Raw genomic sequence first — 10,032 nt, forward strand, 5'->3', positions numbered from 1 at the left:
GGCCTTAGAGAAACATGACTGCTTTCTTCTTGGAGGCGAGTAACGGGACTTATGAGGCCATTCATGCTCTTCTGGGAAATATGCAAATAGGGAAGATGGAACAATATCTCTGCAGCGCCACCTATTGGAAGGCAACATTACTGTAAGTCAATGTCAGACTCTTTAGACAAGCCTTAGAACAATGAGTGAGAATTGAAAATCAAGCCAGAATAACCAAACACAGACAGCTGTTTCAGGGCTTTTGCCCTTCATCAGTATCTAAAGAGTCTGACTCTGACTTGCAGAAATGCCTTCCAGTAGGTGGCGCTGCAGACGTATTGTTCAAACTTCCCTAATTGCATATTCCCCAGAGGAGCATGCATGGCCTTATAAGTCTCCTCACTCACCTTCTGGGTGTGCTCCTTAAGGAGAAACAATACCCTTCCTGACCCATGTCATAGGACTAGCCAAGCCAGAAACCTACTGCACCCCGAAACAGTAGGTTTACTCTGGCTCAGCTTACAATTCCCAGTCATTGTTATAAGGCTTGTCTAAAGAGTCTGACATTGATTTGCAGGAATTCTGCCTTCCAGTAGGTGGCGCTGCAGACATATTGTTCCATCTTCACTATTTGCTTCATTCTAAACACGGCGCCAGCCTTGCCCGTAGGTGGGTCTAGTATTGTTGTTCAGCTCCCACTGACTGCAATGGAGCTTAGCTGCAATGTCACCCCCACAATCCTATGAACAAGGATGATGCTGCGTTTGGAAGAAAGCAGCCATGAATTTGTAACCCTGGAAGCCCCTTTAAGAGCGGCAGGATTTCCGACACCAGAGCATGGCAGCCGGCAGCACTTCAGTTCCCAACCACCTCCCTACAGCATCTGCCCAAATCACCTACAAACGGTCCGATCAGCTGCGCTGCATGTTTATAGCTAAAGGGAGACAACGATGAGCGGCGCCCAACTTTATGATGCTGCTTATCAAAGGGACGGGGAGGTTAAAATCCAACACACCCAATCCTTGTTCTCTCAATATCTGATGAAAACAAGGTCACAAACATTGGCGCACAATCTGTACGTATTATTGGAGGTTCCTGATTGATCCCATCCATGTTAACCTCTCGCACACCTCAGACCAAAATCAGCATCTGAATGGTTAATTGCGCCAGCAGATGCGCACATAGAGACAAATCTGACTCCTCACTTATTTTGGTGATGTTAATGTGTATTTGGTCATGCCAATAAAGCTTCTTAGAATGTGCTCAGTGTGCTGCAGCAGTGTGGGTGGCAGAGCTGCGCTCCTGGCTGTGACCTCCTGCCTGGGCTGACTCACTGCAGGCTGGGAACTTCCTATTTGCAAACATTTTCTTCATGAACATGGAACTTCCAGATGATAGTAGAAGGACTTCCTCCTGACCAGCGAGCTCTCCTGAGAAGTGCAGCTCAGCAGCAGCGCGGCGTTCTGGCGGCGCACGGAAGCTTCCGCTGATAATGCTACATTCTGAGATTCCAGGACAATGCACAAACTTACATGACTAATTTCCTCGCACCGATCAATAGAACATCCATCAATACACCCCGATCAGCAGCACCATGATGGGGATCAGGCAAGAAGTCGCCCCACAGGGAGGGTCCTTTTACGTGGTGGAACACAACACCCACCGCCCGAGCGCCAAAACTTCAGCCTATAAAAGTTGATGAATATATAGTATGAAATCCAAGCTGCACAATCCCTGCAGCGAACACGGATGCCGATGGATTCACTGCAGCGAACACGGATGCCGATGGATTCACTGCAGCGAACAGGGATGCTAATGGATTCACTGCAGCGAACACGGATGCCGATGGATTCACTGCAGCGAACACGGATGCCAATGGATTCACTGCAGCGAACACGGATGCCGATGGATTCACTGCAGCGAACACGGATGCCGATGGATTCACTGCAGCGAACACGGATGCCGATGGATTCACTGCAGCGAACACGGATGCCGATGGATTCACTGCAGCGAACAGGGATGCTAATGGATTCACTGCAGCGAACACGGATGCCGATGGATTCACTGCAGCGAACACGGATGCCAATGGATTCACTGCAGCGAACACGGATGCCGATGGATTCACTGCAGCGAACACGGATGCCGATGGATTCACTGCAGCGAACACGGATGCCGATGGATTCACTGCAGCGAACACGGATGCCGATGGATTCACTGCAGCGAACACGGATGCCGATGGATTCACTGCAGCGAACACGGATGCCGATGGATTCACTGCAGCGAACACGGATGCCGATGGATTCACTGCAGCGAACACGGATGCCGATGGATTCACTGCAGCGAACACGGATGCCGATGGATTCACTGCAGCGAACACGGATGCCGATGGATTCACTGCAGCGAACACGGATGCCGATGGATTCACTGTAGCGAACACGGATGCCGATGGATTCACTGCAGCGAACACGGATGCCGATGGATTCACTGTAGCGAACACGGATGCCGATGGATTCACTGCAGCGAACACGGATGCCGATGGATTCACTGTAGCGAACACGGATGCCGATGGATTCACTGCAGCGAACACGGATGCCGATGGATTCACTGCAGCGAACACGGATGCCGATGGATTCACTCCAGCGAACACGGATGCCGATGGATTCACTGCAGCGAACACGGATGCCGATGGATTCACTGCAGCGAACACGGACGCCGATGGATTCACTGCAGCGAACACGGATGCCGATGGATTCACTGCAGCGAACATTGATGCTGATGGATTCACTGCAGTTTTCTTACGCACCCATAGACTTTAACAGGCGATTTTGGTCCATGAATACGGAATAGGACATGCAAATTGTTTTTACACGTGCAACATTGGTCTGTGTAAAACAATCGAAGATCTGAATATACCAGTTTATTCAGTGGGTCTGTATTCTGTCAGTAAACGGTATGGGACTGGTGAATGGTGAAGGGCCCTTTACTCCAACACACATGGACCTCTACACAGGACAGATCCCGCAATGGCCAAGAAGCGCTTCACGTCCCAGGACATAACATGGCGGCGTGGGATTTGTTCAGAGGCCGATCCCGCTGCAGACACTCGCCTGTAATCAACTTGAGTGCTGATCGCGGCTGTTAACCCTATAAGTGCTGCTGTCAATTCTGAGAGTGGCATCTAAATGCCCCAATCCTTATTCAAGGGTCCCGAACGGCCATTCCTGCGATAAAATCATGAGGTGGCATTCTTGTGAAGGCGCCCAGGGCTGCGATGCGAAGAGCACGCACAAGGTAGAACATGCCGCCATTTGTTTCCTGCATCACATTGCGGGGTTCATATTAGTGCGATGTTCTCGCCCGTGTGAAGGCAGCCCTAGGAATTTCAAAACTACTTTAGTACATTATAGTTGATCTGGGAAGTTTTGAGACTCTTTCCCTTTTTTACATGTTGTTATGTTGTGGTTTTGTGTCCCCCTCATTCTGCACTCAGGACCCCATAATGACAAAGTGACAACAGAACCGGGGAAATGTTTATAGTTTTTAAAAATGAAAAACTCCCCTTTTGCAATGACATAAGTATTGACCCCCTTGATAGGACACCTGATAATTAGCTGCGAGGGCCTCCCATTTCTCTTATCTTTGAGGTGTTTCTACACCTTGATTGGAGTCACCAAGTTGACCAAGAACCCAACGGTCACTGGCTGAGCTCCAAAGATCCTGTGTGCAGATGGGAGAAACTTCCAGAAGATCAACCGTCCCTGCAGCCTCCACCAATCTGGGCTTTATGGCGGAGCGGCCAGAAAGAAGCCTCCTCAATAAGAGATATGAAATCCACCTGGAGTTACCAAAAAGACCCTAAAGGACCCTCAGACTGCGAGAAACAAGATTCTCTGCTCTGATGACACCAAGATGGAACATTCTTGCATCTAAGTGTTCTGTCTGGAGGAAACCAGGCACCGCTCATCACCTGCCCAATACCATCCCTACAGTGAAGCCTGGTGGCAAAGCATCATGCTGGGGGAGGGGAGACCAGTCAGGGTGGATGGCAAACAGGCGCCGCTCATCACGAGCCCAATACATCCCTACAGTGAGGCCTAGTGGTGGAGCATCATGCTGGGGGAGGGGAGTGCTGTCAGGGGGAATGGAAACCAGGCGCTGCTCATCACCGACCCAATACTATCCCTATAGTAAAGCCCGGTGGTGGAGCATCATGCTGTGGGAGGGGAGACCGGTCAGGATGGATGGATGGAAACATTGCGCCGCTCATCACCAGCCCAATACCATCCCTACAGTGAAGCCTTGTGGAGGAGCATCATACTGGGGGGAGACCGGTCAGGGGGAATGGAAACCAGGCGCTGCTCATCACCTGCCCAATACCATCCCTACAGTGAAGCCTTGTGGTGGTGGAGCATCATGCTGGGGGAGGGGAGAACGGTCAGGGTAGATGGAAACCAGGCGCCGCTCATCAGCTGCCCAATACCATCCCTACAGTGAAGCCTGGTGGTGGTGGAGCATCATGCTGGGGGGGAGACTGGTCAGGGGGAATGGAAACTAGGCGCTGCTCATCACCTGCCCAATACCATCCCTACAGTGAAGCCTTATGGTGGAGCATCATGCTGGGGGAGGGGAAACCGGTCAGGGTAGATGGAAACTAGGTGCTGCTCATCACCTGCTCAATACCATCCCTACAGTGAAGCCTGGTGGTGGAGCATCATGCTGGGGGAGGGGAGACCGGTCAGGGTGGATGAAAAGCTAAATGGAGCACAAAGTACAGAGATAATGAAACCCTGATCCAGAACACAAGGGACCTCAGACGGGCAGATGGGTCACCTTCCAACAATACAAAGACCCTAAGACCCCAGCCAAGAACACCCAGGAGTGCAGACAACTCTGTGAATGTTCTTGAGTGGTCCGGCCAGAGCCCAGAACCCAATGGGACATCTCTGGAGAGACCTGACAATGGCTGTCCACAGACGGCCCCCATCCAACCTGACGGAGGACAGAAACCCCCCAAATCCAGGGGTGCAAACCTTGTTGCATCATCCCCAAGAAGACTGGAGGCTGGAATTACTGCCAAAGGGTCTTCACCTGAGTACTGAGTCCAGGGGTGTGAATACTTATGGCACTGCTGGGTGGGAGGTTTTTATTTTTAAAGATTTCTCCGGTTCTGATGTCACTTTGTCATTATGAGGTCCTGAGTGCAGAATGAGGGGGCCACAAAACCACAGCATAACAACATGTAGGAACAGTGAGAGGGTCTGACGATTTTCCGGACCCCCTGGAAAAAATGTCATTGAAATATACAACTCATCCTGCAAAGAACAAGCCCTCAGACAGCTACCGGTATGTTGATGGATAAATAAAAGAGTTGTGATTTGTTGGGCAGGAGGAACCAAAAATTTTAAAGAAGAGTCTATGTCATTAAGGGCGGCTCCACATGAGCGTATGCACAATGTGCGCTCCTCAGTGCAACGTATTTGTGCCGTGAACGCGTTTTTTTGCGTGTATCAGAGTAGTTTAGTGTTTTTGTGGGCAGCAGCCAAGCACATTTGTACATGCAAAAAAAAAGCACACAAACAAGCCCAGAAGTTGTCATGACTGACCGCATGCTGTAATCCACCATAAGTGGGTCACACTTGCAGCGCCGCGCTATTCTGCAGTGCATCTTGTACTTTCTGGGTTTGTGAGGGAGTAGCTGAGGTTGGAGACGTCTTCTGATGAGGATGTTCTCTTGCCATGGTTGCTGTGGCACAGATTTGGAGAGTCACGTGAGATGCCGGAGAACGGGCCTAGAAGGAGGAGGAGGTTCTATGTCGCAGCGTGCGTGTAAGGCCACTCTCACACGAGTTCAGATAAACGGAGCTCAAAACCGCAACATTTTACTGCGATTTTTGAATGCATGGTACAGACTTTGACAGCGCTTTTTAACGCACCCCATCAGTGTGCTGAGATGCTTTAAAAACACCAAATGCACAAAAATAGAACCAACAGCGCTCGAAAATAGCGGCATTCGAGCGCAGGTCTGGGAGGCCCCATTGAAATCAATGGGAGCGTTGCGGAGCGACTGGCACTCGGGGCGCCATGCTAATCGCGGTAAAAGACGGCTGGTGTGAGAGCAGTATAAGGGGCATTTCCATATTCTTTACATTGACTTGAGGCGCCATCCGGACAAGTTCATCGCCTTCTGTGGTTTGTCGGTCCAGCTGTCCTGGAGGTGCGATACGGAATGACTTACATTGACACCAATATGTATCGTGTATATCTGCTGAGGAAGGACTCCCGCATATAGAGATAAGTGTGACAGCATCCAAGGTGCAGCTTTAAAAAGATTTCTTTTATTTCTCCAAACAATAAGACTTACAACGTTTCGACTCCTGAGAGGCTTTCTCAAGTATGAGGAATGACTCCCGGTCACCCGGAGGTAAGTACACGGGTTGTTCTACGGTCTCATCTCTGTGTTTCTTTTACATTAGGCCGGCTGCACACGGCAGAGCCAGATTCCACACGCAGGTTACCGCAGCAGATTCCAGCTCTGTCCCCGGCCGGCGACCCTGCGTACCTTCTCCCTCTGTATTATGGATGACCGCGATCGCTCACCATCCATTATGCGCAGTACAGATTTTTTTTTTCCCTAAATGTTAGTTTTTCCTGCCCCGTCTCTATACGATGACGCAGGTGCTCGCAGCCTATTTGCAATGTCAATTGAGGATGGGCTGTGGGTCAGACGGCCTCCATTGACTTCACTGTAAGCCGTCCGTGCGGATTCTGCGCAAGAATACAACATGCTGTGATTTAAAATCTGCTCACGGAAATCACAATCGCTATCCGTTCATCTGAGCAGACATGCGAATGTTCTATCTTTTCAGCAGGCACAAAATACCGCGTATCGACTGCGCCGGTGACAATTGCGGATTCCGCTACTGAAATCCCATCGTGTGAAGCCGCCTTATTCTTCCCTGTTGTGTTGTGTTTATTTTACATACTCATTTTTAGCTACAACCTATTTCATTCGTCCTCGTTGTGCCGGCTCCTGGCCGCCGGGAATTTGTTTGCTTTTCTGCATTTCGAGAATCTGTTGGGGCAATGTACGATTTGTGGGGTCATCAGGAACTCGTGTGATGTGCTTTGGCAGCGTCTGGTGCCTTTGGTGATGGCTCCATCCTCTTGCCAAGACCGGGTGGACATCGCTGAGGGTTCGCTGCGCAGCTTCTGAACTGCATTGGGACGCTGGACAGCAAACACTTCCGTGTGAAGAAGCCGCCACCCTCTGGTCCCGAGATAACAATTATAAGCAGTACTTCTCGGTAATGCTGCTGGCTCTCGCTGATAGTAATCATTGGTTTATAATTGTGGATATTGGGGCCTATTGTAGCGCTGCGGATGCTCACATTTCCAGAATGGGTCAACGAGTTATGGCCGACCAGCTGTCCCTGCCAGAATGAAGGAACCTTCCTGGCTCTTTGGGTCCACTTAGCCCATTCATCAATGTGGCGGATAAGGGTTTTGGCCTGACAACTCATGTTCTGTGTCCCTTTGCTCGCAGGGACATGGACACCAGGAGGAGGGTCTTTAATTACCGACTCACAAGGCATCCCGTAGAGTGTGCCTTTGGCATTCTCACAACAAGTGGACACACTTTAGCTGAAGCCCGACAACATGTGTGCGGTAATGGGAGCCGGCGCGGTTCTGTGGTATTTTTGCCGGGACAATGTTTGTTGGAATGCAGAAGAGGCTGAAGCTGCAACTATCTCTGCGGAAGTTGGGGATGACCCCACGATGCATGGCAGACCTGCAGCATCAGCTCCCCGAGTCAGAGACATCTTGATGGACTACTTTCTGGGTCCTCCGGTAGCAGTTCCATGGCAGATGGACTATAGTATGTGTGAAGAACCAGATGAACTGATCTCTGCAAACAGCATCATTTTTTTAAAGCCGGCTGTGCTTTCATTTTTCTGTTTAGCGAGCTACTTAGTGGCAGATGTTTAGTTAGGGACTCGCTACACAACGAGGACGAGTGATGTGGGGAGCTTACAATAATCTGGCAAATTAATACACATTACATTTTTTTTTTCAACATTTTCATTTTAGTCTGTTTAACACTGTATAAGAGTTTGCCAAATTATTAACCTCGTTATTGCTTTGTCCCCTCCCCTGAACGGTGGCGTCACATGTGACAACTACAACCCTGTCCCCCAGTTTATTGAGCATCCCCATGCCGGGGGTGTCCGGAAGAGACCCAGCGCTGCCCTGGCCTTGGCTACATGCGTCCCTCCGGGAGGGAGCGTGGTAAGTGCCACCGTGACAAGCCAGCATCTTGCCCTCCCAGCTCCTCAGTGTACGCCATGTGTCCATAGTCACCCTACAGGACGCTGCACCTTGTGGAGTGGTAACTTCCGGAAAGAATGGTCCGAACTGCAGCAGTGCGTCAGCTTAGTCCTCCTCTCTCCTGGATTGTAAGTAGGCCAGGAAATTTTGGTCTGCTTGAAATCCAGGAGTGGGAATTTCAGCTGCCCCCGCTGAGTTGCTGCAGCAAGGTGTGGCATTTGCACAGAAGTTGGGGGCTGTGCAGGATTCTCTGCCGCTTCCTGGGTCTCAGGAGCGATGTTACGTGGAGAGCATGTGCCAGCAGGGGGCAGTCCGTTCGCCTTCCTCAATATCCTCATCAGGGAAGTTTTCAGATGACGTCACAGAAGAAAAAACAGACTGTAGTCAAATCGGGTTTTCAGAGTGTTTGTTGCATTAGCAAAGTTCAAAACCGGCGACAGATATTCTATTAACCCTTTCCAATCCAGTGCCGGACATCATCTGACATTCAGATTCCCCTGCACAGCCCTGTCGTCGGGCGAGGTCCAACACATATTTCTAAGGCTGACTTCACAGTGTTGTGAGACGCACAAATCTCGCACTGATATCAAACCCGTTCTTGTGAATCGGTTCATATACATTAGTGATGATTTCCTTCATGGGATAACAATGCGGGAAACACATCGCAGCATGTTCTATATTCCTGCGAGATCGCCCATTGTTCTCAATGGAGAACTCTGCGATCCTCTACCGCAGTGACAGCCGCGATGGGGATTCCCTTCATCCCAGCAGTGATGCCAGGCTGTTTTCACATGAAGATGCCTCGCATCCAGGCGGTGTTCACATGGTGGCAAGTGTGATATAGGGCTGTGATTCACCCTCGCCAGTGTGATATAGGGCTGTAATTCACCCACGCCAGTGTGATATAGGGCTGTGATTTACCCTCACCAGTGCGATATCAGGCTGTGATTAACCCTCGCCTGTGTGATATCGGGCTGTGATTCGCGCTCGCCAGTGTGATATCGGGCTGTTATTCGCCTTCGCCAGTGCGATATCGGGCTGTTATTCGCCTTCGCCAGTGCGATATCGGGCTGTGATTCGCCCTCGCCAGTGCGATATCGGGCTGTGATTCGCCCTCGCCAGTGCGATATCGGGCTGTTATTCGCCTTCGCCAGTGTGATATCAGACTGTGATTCGCCCTCGCGGGTGCAGTATCGGCCTGTGATTCGCCCTCGCGGGTGCAATATCGAGCTGTAATTCGCCCTCGCCAGTGCGATATCGGGCTGTGATTCACCCTCGCCAGTGCGGTATCGGGCTGTGATTCGCCCTCACCAGTGCGATATCGGGCTGTGATTCACCCTCACCAGTGCGATATCGGGCTGTGATTCACCCTCACCAGTGCGATATCGGGCTGTGATTCACCCTCGCCAGTGTGATATCGGGCTGTGATTCACCCTCGCCAGTGTGATATCGGGATGTGATTCGCGCTCGCCAGTGTGATATCGGGCTGTTATTCGCCTTCGCCAGTGCGATATCGGGCTGTGATTCGCCCTCGCCAGTGCGATATCGGGCTGTGATTCGCCCTCGCCAGTGCGATATCGGGCTGTTATTCGCCTTCGCCAGTGTGATATCAGACTGTGATTCGCCCTCGCGGGTGCAGTATCGGCCTGTGATTCGCCCTCGCGGGTGCAATATCGAGCTGTAATTCGCCCTCGCCAGTGCGATATCGGGCTGTGATTCACCCTCGCC

This window comes from Eleutherodactylus coqui, chromosome 11 (assembly GCF_035609145.1).
Source record: "Eleutherodactylus coqui strain aEleCoq1 chromosome 11, aEleCoq1.hap1, whole genome shotgun sequence".
NCBI lineage: Eukaryota > Metazoa > Chordata > Amphibia > Anura > Eleutherodactylidae > Eleutherodactylus > Eleutherodactylus coqui.